The following is a 12,919-nucleotide window of genomic DNA, read 5'->3' on the forward strand; positions in this document are numbered from 1 at the left end:
AGGGATGGCCAAGCACCTTCCCTCTGGGCTCTGCCTGCCAACGCATGCTTGACTCCAGTTGCGCCTCCACGGCTGGATGAAAAAGCACAGGTTTTTTGTTGTTGTTTTTTGTTTTTTTTGTCTTTTTGAGACAGGGTCTTACTATGCAGTTCAGACTGATCTTGAGCTCACTTTGTAGCTCAGGTTGGTCTGGAACTCACAATGATCCTCCTGCCTCCGCCTCCTGAGTGCTGGGATTACAGGTGTGTGCCACCAAGCCCAGTTTGGGTGTGGGTTTTATTTTTCTTTCTTCGCATTTTTCAGAGGCCCACCTGCGATGAACGTCACATTCTGGTTTAATGCATATTCGATAATAAAAGTCTCCTTTCTCTCTCACCTTTGTGGAGAAACTTGCTGGGTTGGGAGGAGACTTTGGGTTGTACTCCCCTCTGCATCAAGGGCTCTCGCCCTCCTGCTCGCTCTGCTCCACACTGGAAGGAGCCTTCGGACTCGGCATGGTGTTGCTTGTTCCTTCGGCTCAGCCCGTTTTCTGTGCATCTAGCGCTCTTTGCTGGCTTCCTTCTTTAACCCAGTGACCACGGTTCTTACCTGTGTGTCATTTCCCTCCCTAGCGAGAAGCACTCTCATTCAGTTGATTCAGTTGATTGAAGCAGACCTGCGTGAGGGCAGGAAGGGGCTGCTTTGTTCATCACTGGATCCACAGCATTGGAGGTTCCTGATGTTGGGGAAATAGAATTAAAATAACCCTTCTGTCAGCCCAGCAAACCTCTCCCATGCAGGCGCTTTCAGCACAACAGTTCCTCCTGCAGGCTGATTAGGGTGCTGTGTGCTTGGTCCTCTCTAGCCCTTCCTGTCTGGGTGCTGGTGGGAATCTGAGCTGGATGTGGCCAGGGCCGTTTATCGGCTGGACTCTCGGCCTCTGCCTCTTGCAAGCTGTTTTTATTCTGGTAATGCTAAAAGTCATTGTATTTTTATATGCGTTTTTATTCTTTTAACTGATTTAAAAAGCAATTGCAGAACCAATGTCTATACAATTGTATTGTAGGACTTCAAACACATAAAAATCACTGTGTGAATTTTTGCTTTTATTTGAGCAAAAATGGAATTGAATGTATCAAAAATGGAATGTATCACTAGATACAAAAAACAGAAAGCAAACTGGGAGTGGTGGTGCATAACTGTAATCCCAGAACTCAGGAGGCTGAGGCAGGAGGATAGCTGTGAGTTTGAGGCCAGTCTGGGCTACATAGTGAGACCCTGTTTCAAAAGAAAAAAAAGGGGGCTGGGGATTTAGCTCAGAGGCACAGTGCCTGCCTGGCAAGCACAAGGTCGTGAGTTCAATTCCCAGTACTGGAAAACAAACAAACAAACAAACAAAAAGTGGGGCTGGGGATTTAGCTCAGTGGCACAGCACCTGCCTGGCAAGCACAAGGTCATGAGTTTGGTTCCCGGTACCGGAAAAAGAACAAAAAAAAAAAAAAAAAAAGAGAAAAGTGAAATGGCAGATACAAATCTAACGGTATCAATAATATCATTACATGAGAATGGTTTAGGTAATCCAAAGTCAGAGGCTGTAGCAGCAAATGGGCTGAATTGCACCGAAGACGGAAGAACTCTATTTAGGGCAAACGGAGTTCATTGAATTTTAGACCAGTTACCACACTTCCTCAACTAGCAGGTCAGGAACATGGGGCAGCTGGCCTTTCTTTGTTTCCACCTTAAATACACCTTTGGTTTCTATGGTAACAGATTGGAATATTGCAGCCCTTGACATAGGTGGCCACACATTGTTTTCCTTGTCCCACGTGACCAGGTCTGGCCCCAGACGTGAGCCCAGCCACAATGATATATACTTTCTGTACTCTGTTCTGTATGTCCCCCTATAGATAACCATACATTTCCTTTATGGTTACAATGCTTAGCTAGGGCAGGGAAGGGATGAAACAACCCAGGCAGGGTCATAGGTGGTTATCTGGGTCTGGGTGTTCTTCGTCTTTGGAGAAGCATTCCAGGGCAAAGTCGACTGCAAAGTTAACTTTTTATAATCCCTCTGGGATGTTTCTCAAGACACATTTTTAGGCTTGTACTAAGACTAGAATTATTCTGTCTTAAAAATGATATGCTAAGAGTTGCTGTCCCCTACAAGGTTACTAGACTGGTACAAAACAAGATCCAATGATACATGATCTATAGGAGACACACACAAATTGAAGGATGCAAAAGGTTGAAAGTAAGATGGTAGAGAAGTTACAACATGCACAGAGCAACCATGCAGGAGCTAGAGTGGCCATACTAATACAGGACAAAAAGGCTTTAAGAAAAAAACTAAAGGGCCAAGAGTATAGCTCAGTGGTGCAGCACCTGCCTGGTAAGTGCAAGGTCCTGAGTTCAATTCCTGGTTTAAAAAGAAAGAAAGAAAAAAAAAAAAAAAGACTAAGCAAGGTATGGTGCACAGGCCTGTAATCCTAGTACTCTGGGAGGCTGGGGCAGAAAGATTGCAAATTAGAACCCAGTCTAGACTTCTTAGCAACTTAGTGACTTAAGGAAGGAAGAAAAGGAAAGGAAAGGAAGAGGCTGGGGATGCTCAGTCCTAAGGCCCTGGGACAATCTCTTATAAATCATTAAATAAATATAGAAAGAAATGTGGCTAATTCATAATATGGATAAATGAAACAATATTCCTAAATAACCAGTGGATCAAAGAAGATACATAGGAAAATTAGAAAATACCGAAATGAGTAGCAGTGAAACACTACACGCCAAAACTTGTAGGGTAGAGTAGGAGTGCTTGCTTAAAGGGAAAAAAAATAACCTGTAGTTTTAAAAAGAAGACATATATAACCTAAACTTCCATTTTAAGAAGCTAGAAAAAAGAAACAACAACCAAATTCCAATCAAGAAAGAGGAAAAATATAATAAAAATTAGAGTGAAAATAAATAAAACACAGAATTGAAAACCAATGGAAATAAGTGAGGAAATTAAAAATTGGTTGTTTGAAAGCCAGGTGTAGTGGGGAACATCTGTAATTCCAGCACTCAGGAGGTTGAGGCAGGAAGCGCTCCTTGAATTTGAGGTCAGCCTGGGCTAGTGAGTTCAAAGTCAGCCTGAACTATATGTGAGATGCTGTCTCAAAAAACAAACAAAAAATAATAACAATTTTAAAAATTACTTCTTTGAAAATATCAATAAAATTCACAAACCTCTACTCAGATTGGCCAAAATCAGAAATGAAATAAGGATCATCATTACTGATTATCTAGAAATAAAAGGATGATAAGGGAATATTATGAACAACTATATACCAACAAATTGGTAATATAAATGTTTTTTTTTTTTGCTTTTTTTTTTGGTTTTTCTCTGGTACCGGGAACTGAACTCATGACCTTGCGCTTGCCAGGCAGGCGCTTTGCTGCTGAGCTAAATCCCCAGCCCCGGTAATATAAATGAAAGGAGCAAATTCCTAGAAATACAAAATTTGCTGAAATTGACTTAGGAAAAAAATTAAAATTTTTTCCCTCAAAGGAAAAAAATTAAAATTTTTTCCCTCAAAGGAAAACCCTCATCCAGATAGCATCTCCACTGAATTCTAAGATTTAAAAGATAATTATCACTAATTCTTAAAAATGCTACTAAATGACTGGGCGTGGTGGCACATGCCTATAATCCCAGCACTTGGGAGGCTGAGGCAGGAGGATCGTTGCAAGTTCGAGACCAGCCTGGGCTGCAAAGTGAGCTCAAGGCCAGCCTGAACTGCACAGCAAGACCCTGTCTCAAAAAGACAAAAAAAAAAAAAAAAAAAGCCACTAAATATAGATGAGGGGGAAACATTTTCTAACTCATTCTACAAGATCAGTGTTATTTTGATACTGAACCAGGCAAGGACACCACAAGAAAAGAAAACTGCATACTACATCCCTTAAGAATATAAAAGCAAAATTCCTCAATAAAATATTAGCAAGTCAAATCTACCAATACACACAACTTACTTTTATGATAGAAATATTCAATAAAATAGGAATGGAAAGAAACCTCCTTAACCTGGTAACCAATACCTATGAAGAACTTATAGCTATCATGATGCTAAAAAGTAAAAGATCAGGAACAAGGATGTCTGTACTCACCACCTCTGTTCACCATTTGGCTAGAAGCACTAGCTAAAGCAATTACACAAGAAAAAGAAATAAAAGCATCCAAATTAGAAACAAAGAAACAAAGCTGCCTTTGTTCTTAAATAACATAGGAACATAAGAATCTTCTTTTGAAGGATTCACAAACTATGGCATTTATTTCAGAGCCTTTGCTTACATTTGTACAATATATTACATAATTCTTTGTTGTTTGAAGATCCTAATATATACTTTACAGCTTTTATTCTATAAGCTTCTTCAACATTTTCCTGTCAACAAAAATAACATAAACTTACACATAGAAAAATCACATGAATTATTAAAAATAGCCAGGCATGGTGGCACACACCTGCAATCCCAGTACTTGAGGTGGAGGCAAGAGGATTACCTCAAGTGCAAGGCCAACCTGGGCTACATAATGAGTTCAAGGCCAGCCTGAACTGCATAGCAAGATTCTGTCTCAAAAAAAGAAAAAAAAAGAACTCAGCAAGGTATAAGGTATAAGATTAATATAGAAAATATATTGGGAGGAGGCACCAAGATGGCAGAGTAGTAAGCAGCAGAGAAAGAGCCTCTCTGAGTGTTGCCATCCAGATGCTGGAATATAGCAACATAAGAAAGACAAGAGCGAGAGAAGTCCAGAGAAACTTCAACAAAGAAGAAAGAGGTAGCCTGTGGTACCTTGTTCCTGAGACAGGACTCACGGCACAAGAGGAGAGAGTCAAACCTGTAGACACACAGTGACTGCTGGCAGCCCCAAAAGCCTCCACAGAGAAACGCAGCAGTGGAGGGGAGCAGTGGATGTGAAAGACTGCACTAGCTGGTTGTGAGTGCTGATGGCTCAGTCGTCCCACAGGAGAGAGAGTTTGGCTGGGAGCCATTTTGGACATCTCAGAACACAGAGCATCTGCCAGCTCCATCTAGTGGCTCCCAGTTGAGCTCAGGCCAGAGGAAGGTGTGCTGATGGCTACAGACCAAATAGGTCTGGTCTCCGCCAGAAGGTGCAGGATCACTGAAATTATCCACTACCCCACCAAAAAGCTACTGCTGGTTTGCTGGGATAGATTGGCATGGACTGGGACTGTCTCCACATGTTGTCTACCAGTGACAGCAGAGACAAACCTGGAAGTGGAATTTTTTTCTCTCTCTCATTTGTTTTGCTGTTGTGATGGTTTTGTTTTTGTTTTTTGGTTTTGCTTTTTTTCTCTTTCATTGTTTGATCCAGTTCATCAAAGACAAATGCAGGGGCCAGTGAGGTGGGACAATCTAAAAACCATCCACCTGGCCTCTCTGAAGTGGTAATAACAAAGCCATTGAATGAGGTGCTAGAAAAAATCAAATCAGAAGTAATTTCTCAGATAACTGCAGAGACGGTGTCCACAATGAAAACCATTTTTAGTGACTCCAGAGCAGATACAGACAAAAAATAGAGGAGCTTAAGAAAACTATGGATGCCATGAATGCTCAACATAGGAAAGAAATAGGATCCATAAGGCAGATTCAAGCAGGTATCCAGGAGAATAAAAATGCCATTGAAAGTATCTGCCAGGACAGTTTAAGCCAATATGAGGACAAGATCTCAGATATAGAAGATAGGCTTAAGGTTAGTGATCATGAAAAGAAAGATTCTGGAAAAATAGCAAGGGATCATTAGAAATCAATCCAACAGCTGCTAGATGAGACAAAGAAGAATAACTTTTTTTCCTCTTTTTTTTTTTTTTTTTTTTTTTTTGAGACAGGGTCTCACTATGCAGTTCAGGCTGGCCTTGTGCTCACTCTGTAGCCCAGGTTGGTCTTAAACTTGCAGTGATCCTCCTGTCTCAGCCTCCCAAGTGCTGGGATTATGGGCATATGCCACCATGCCAGGGCAAAGAAGACTAATTTAAGATTGATTGGAGTCAATGAAAAAGCAGTAGATAGCACAAATGATATATAAAAAAACCTGTTCTCAGATAACATGGCAGAAAATCTTCCCAGTAGGGAAAAAGAATTTGACATACAGATACAGGAAGCGTGTAGAACTCAAATTAGTCATGCTGAAAAAAACCTACAGCCAGGCATATCATAATCAAGATTCCAGAAATTCAACACAAAAATAGATCTTAAAAGCTGTTAGGGAAAAGAAATAGATCACCTATAGAGGAAAGCTGATCAGAATCGCAGCTGATTTCTTAGCACAAACCCTCAGGTCAAGGAGAGCTTAAAGTGAAGTATTTCAAGTTCTAAAGGAAAACAACCTCCATTCCAGATTGACATACTCCACAAAACTATTTTTCAAAATTAATAGAGAAATAAGATGCTTCCATGGCAAAGAACACCTGAGGAAATTCATGACCACCAAACCACTCCAAAATGTTTTGAAGGACGTTTGAGAAAGAGATAACAAGGACTACAACTCCATGAATCCCAACAGAAGAAATCCACCAGGCAAGGCAAACAATTAAACAGAGGGGAGGAATAAAGAGGGGGAGCTAAGAACAGGAAAGTAACATGACAAGGAAAAGTCAATACATATCAGTTATAATTCACTGATCGGAAGATATGGGCTGGCAGAATGGATCAAGAAGCAAGATCCAACAATATGCTTCATATAAGAAACATGTAATTCAAAAAGAAATTCATGGACCAAAAGTCAAAGGATGGAAAACAATACTTCACGTGGAAGGAACCCAGAAAAAAGCAGGGATAGCTATTCTATTTGCAGAAAAAGTGGGTGTCTTGGTTACTTTTCTCTCCTTGCTGAGACAAAATACTTGACACTCAGAATTAAGGAAGGAAAAGTTTGTTTAGCTCATGGTTTGTGGAGGTTTCAGTCTATAATCAGCTGGCTCCAAGGCAGGGTGGCAGGGCACAGGGCAACACTTCAAGGCAGCAGAAGACAGCAAAAGCAGCAAGAGCAAAACAGGGAAGAACAAGCCTCTTTTCCTCCCTTATATTTTATGCCAGCTATCTTCCCAGGCTCACACCATCTCCATGTCCTCCTCTTGCACAGGCTCAGGATGAATACAAAGTAAGGACCCAGGCTCCCTGCTGAGTCGCACAGTTAACTTTCTAAACATCTCAAGTTGACACAATGAGCAACATCCCAGAGCTGTAAAGGCATGTCCTTTTCACCCCCGGATGTAGAACTGCTGAGTCACTTAGTTAAGCTTCTAGACTCCTCAAGTTGACACAATGTATAGCAACTATAACAGTGGATTTCAAGCCAAGACTTATTAATGGAGATAAAAAGAAAAAAAAGAAAGAAAAAAAGAGCGATAAGAAGAGTCACTACATCCTTGCAAAGGGAAAAATTCAAGAGGACAAGATAACAATCATAAATATATATGCAACAAATACCAGTGCACCCAACTATATAAAACAAATATTAATGGACATGAAAAATCAAATAAGCACTAATACAATTGTATTCAGGGATCTCAATACTCTGCTGTCACAAAAAGACAGATCAACCAGACAAAAAAAATCAACAATGAAATATTAGAACTGAACCAAACTTTTGAACAAATGGACTTAGTAGATGTCTACAGAGTGTTCCAACCCACAACATCAGAATATACATTCTTCTCAGTGGCACATTGGATGTTCTCCAAAATAGGCCACATACTAGCTTATAGAATATGCTTAGGTAAGTTGAAAGGAATTGAAATTATCCCATGCATATCATCAGACCATGGTGCAATGAAATTGGAAATCAATGGTAAAAGAAACCACAAAAACTTCATAAACACATGGAACTTAAATACCACCCTCCTGAACAACTAATGAGTCACAGATGAAATTAAAGAAGAAATTAGACAGTTTCTACAATTAAGTGATAATGATAATACAATATACTACAACTTGTGGGACACAGTGAAAACAGTCCTAAGAGGGAAATTTATAACAGTGGATATGCATATCAGGAAAACAGAGCAAGAGGAGCTAAATAACTTAATGGTAAACCTCAAACTTGTAGAAAAAGAAGAGCAGGCTAAGCCAAATCTTGTATAAGGGAGGAAATTATAAAGATCAAAGCAGAAATTAATGCATCAGAGACTAAGAAAACAGTTCAAAGAATCAATGAGCTGAAGAGTTGGTTGTTTGAAAGATTAAATAAAATTGACAAACCTTTATCCAACTTTACCAAAACAAGGAAACAAAGAACTCAAATCCACACAATTAGGAATGAAAGGGGTGGAATCACAATGGATCCTGAAGAAATCCGGAAGATCATCCATACCTACTTTGAAAACTTGTATTCTAATAAGATGGAAAATGCTGAAGAAATGGACAGATTCCTAGATACATATGAATTACCAAAGCTTGGGCTGGGGATATAGCTCAGTGGTGTAATTGCCTACCTGGCAAGCACAAGGTCCTGAGTTCAATTCCTGGTACAAAAAAAAAATAAAATAAAATAAAATAAAAGAATTACCAAATCTGAATCAAGAAGATATAAAAATCCTAATTAAACCAATATTAATCAATAAAATCAAAGATGTAATTAAAAACCTACCAAAAAGAAAAGTCCAGGCCCTGATGGATTCACTGCTGAATTCTATAAGAAATTTAGAGAAGACCTAATGTTGCTGTGTCTCAAACTGTGTAATGAAACTGAAGGGGAAGCAATACTCTCAAATTCATTCCTGGAAGTAAACATTACCCTGATACCAAAACTGGAGAAGAACCCATCCAAGAAAGAGAATTATAGGCCAATCTTCTTAATGAACATAGATGGAAAATTCCTCGATAAGACACTGGCAGAATGCAGTAAATCATCAAGATTATATACCAGAACCAAGTGGGATTCATCCCAGGGATGCAGAGATGGTTGAACATATGTAAATCAATAAATGTAATATACCATATTGACAGTGACAAGGATAAAAATCATATGATCATCTCAACAGATGCAGAAAAGCTTTTGACAAAGTCTAGCACTCATTTATGATAAAAACCCTCCAGAAAATTGGAATAGATGATTTTTGTCTCAATCTGATAAAAGCCGTCTATGACAAACCAACAGCCAGCATCATACTAAATGGAAAAAAAAACTAAAAGCTTCCACTCTAAAATTAAGAACAAGACAAGGATGTTCACTGTCTCCACTTGTATTCAACATAGTCCTAGAAACTTTAGTCAGAGCAATTAGACAAGAGAAAGAAATAAAAGGAATAATGAGAGGAAAGGAAGAAGTTAAATTATCATTATTTGCAGATGACACGATACTCAACATAGAAGACCCCAAAAACTCCACTAAAAATCTGCTGGATTTAATAAGCAAATTCAGTAGCATAGCTGGATCAAAAAATCACTCAAAAATCAATAATGGCCAGGGATATCGCTCAGTGGTGCAGTGCTTGCCTGGCAAACGTGAGTTCTTGAGTTCAATTTCTGGTACAGCCCACCAAAATAACAAATAAACATCTCAAAAAAATCAATAGGTGGGGCGTGGTGGCGCACGCCTATAATTCCAGCACTTGGGAGGCTGAGGAAGGAGGATCGTTGTGAGATCGAGACCAACCTGGGCTACAAAGTGAGCTCAAGGCCAGCCTGAACTGCATAGCGAGACCCTGTCTCAAAAAAATATATAAAAAAAAGTCAGTAGCATTCCTGTACATGAATAACAAACTCACTGAGAGAGAAATTAGGCAAACAACACCTTTCACAACAGCATCAAAAAAAAAGAGAAATATCTAGAAATCAAAGGAATAAAAGAAACAAAAAACCTTCACATTGAAAATACAGTACTCAGCTGGGCATGGTGGTGCAAGCCTGTAATCCCAGCACTCAGGAGGCTGAGGCAGGAGGACTGTCATAAGTTCGAGGCCAGCCTGGGCTACAAAGTGAACTCAAGGCCATCCTGAACTGCATAGTGAGACCCTGTCTCAAAAAGACAAAAAAGAAAGAAAGAAACAGAGAAAGAAAGAAAGAAAGAAAATACAATTCTCTTAAAAGGAAATTAAAGAGGATATCAGAAAATGGAAAGCTACCCCTACTCTTGGGTAGGAAGAATGAATATAGTGAAAATGGCCATACTTCCAAAACTTTTATAAAGATTTAACGCAATCCAAATCACAATTCCAACAGCATACCTCACAGCATTAGAGAAAATAATCCTCAACTTCATTTGAAACCAGAAGAGACCTAGAATAGCAAAAGCATTTCTGGGCAATAAAGGCAAGGCAGGAGGCATCACAATCCCTGATTTGAAATTATACTACAAAGCTACTGTAATAAAAACAGCATGGTACTGGCAAAAAACAGACCTGAGGATCAAAGGAACAGATTAGAAGATGCAAAAACAACTCCAGACATACTCAGCCACCTTATCTTTGACAAAGGAGCCAAACGTGTTCACTGGATGAAAGACAGCCTCTTGAATAAATAGTGCTGGAAAAACTAGCTTTGCACATGCCAAAGATTAAAATTGGACCCATATCTTTTTTAAAATTTTATTTTAAAGAGTAGAAGAAGGATAACATAGTAAGAAGGAAGGCTTACCAAATTACAAACAAAGTGGTAGGAAATTATTGATGGTTATTGTTTTACATATTGTTATCTACAAGATAGTTTCTCAGGAGAACAAATAGACACATAACAGCGAGTTACAGACAAAAGAGGTAGGAGATTATCAATAGTTGTTGTAGTATACTTTGGTATCTTCAAAGTGGCTTCTAAAGAAAATAAATAGACCTATACATGAGTGACCTATTGAATAATCATTAACTATTCTCAATGGTTGTTGTAGGAAACACATAATAATAAACATGCATCCATTTACAAAATAGGATAGGAACAATACAAACATTACAGAGTTATGGATAGATTAGTAGGAAAATATCAATGGCTGCTATAATACATAGTGGTATCTTCAAAGTGGTTTCTCAGGAAGACAGAGATACACAGGAAGGATCTAACAAGTAGTTATAGCCTAAGAATTGTCTAAAATAGCATATTACCTCCTCACCAGTGACTCCTATTGCTGAGGTGTGACGGCTGGAAGGAAGGCCAGAATTGAAAAGAAGGACCGAGAGACTTGCACCTGTGTCTAGCAACCGGCTGTTTTCTTGTTCCTCCATAGTCATGATTACCCAGGGCTCCTCCGTGGAGATGACGGTCTGGCCAGAGGGAGAAGGCAGAGTATGCCCCAGGTCCTCTCATTCCTGTTGGACTAACTGGTAGGATGGGTCTGAGCTCTGGGGCCTCCACCTCAGAGGGCAGACTGATTTCCAGTGGTCACATTTGCATTCAGGGCATGGCCCATGGGGCCTCTTAGGGCAGTTCCTCTTGAGGTAGCCTGGCTTTTAACAGCGGTAGCAGATGAATGCAATCATCGAGTTCTTCTTGGGGCCCCAGGAATCAGACTTGGGGTCTGTTTCTCTTAGTGCTGCAGCAAAAGCAGCTACTTTTTCTCGGTCTCTTTGTTTTCTCTCCTTGGCCTCCTCCTTGTCACAGCTATAGAATACTGAGGAGGCAATTCTTACTAACATCTCAAGTGAGCCGTCTGGGGTGAATGCCATTCTTTGTAGTGTTTTCTCTCCAGCCTCCCATAGCATTGGGACCCCACAACCAGTTAGTGGACCCATATCTTTCACCATGCACTGAACTAATAATGAAATGGATCAAAGATCTAAACATTACAGCAGAAACATTAAATCTGCTGGAAGATAGAATAGGTATAAGACCTCTTGAGCCACTGGTGTAGGCAAAGACTTCATGAATAAAACCCTGGTCACACAGGAACTATCACAAAGATTCAGCAACTGGGATATCATCTTATTAAAAAGCTTTTGCACAGCAAGAGAAACCAACAGAGTGAAGATATAACCCACAATGTGGGAAAAAATGTTTGCCAGCTGTTCCTCAGATAAAGGATTAATATTGAGAACATGTAAAGGAGGCAAAAATATCAGAGCCCCCTAAATTTAAAGACCCAATCCAAAAATGGGCATCTGAGATGAATACACACTTCTCAGATGAAGAAATATAAACAGCAAATAAATATATGAAAAAATGTTCAACATCACTGGTCATTAGAGAAATGCAAATAAACAACACTGAGATTCCATTTCACCCCAGAAAAAATGGCTGTCATCAAGAAATCAATCAATAACAAATGCTAGGGGCTGGGGATTTAGCTCAGCAGCACAGTACCTGTCTGGGAAGCGTGACATCGTGAGTTCAATTCCCGGTACCAGAAAACAAACAAACAAACAAAAAAAAGAAACAAATAACAAATGCTAGAGGAGCTGTGGGGAAAAAGGAAAACTTCTTCACTGTTGGTGGGAGTGTAGACTGGTGTAACCACTGTGGAAATCAGTGTGGAGATTCCTCAAAAAGGTAGGATTGAAAGTCTCTTTTGACCGAGCTATTTCTCTGCCAGGTATCTTCTCAGAAGAATTAAAAACATCATACCACTGTCATATATGTCCACCCATGTTTATAGCAGCACAATTTGTAATAGCTAGATCTTGGAAACAACTCAAATGCCCATCAACCAAGAAATACATAAAAAAAGATATGGTCTTTTATACAACAGAGTACTACTCAGTCATAAAGAAGGATAAACTGGAGACTTTTATAGGTAAATGGATACAACTTGAGAGCTTATTCATAAGTGAAATAAACGCAGCTGCACAAGGATAAACATCATATTGTCTCCCTATAGTGAGAAGTTGAAAGAGTAAATGAGATCCAAAATGTACAATAGGTATTGTGAAATGGGAACAATCTTTCAAAAGGAAAGAGAAACTCAGATGAGGGGAAAGGAAAAAAGAGGGAAGGGAAAAGAAAAGAAAAGAAATAT

This window comes from Chinchilla lanigera, unplaced genomic scaffold (genome assembly GCF_000276665.1).
Source record: "Chinchilla lanigera isolate Chin_1 unplaced genomic scaffold, ChiLan1.0 scaffold00105, whole genome shotgun sequence".
NCBI classification, from domain to species: domain Eukaryota; kingdom Metazoa; phylum Chordata; class Mammalia; order Rodentia; family Chinchillidae; genus Chinchilla; species Chinchilla lanigera.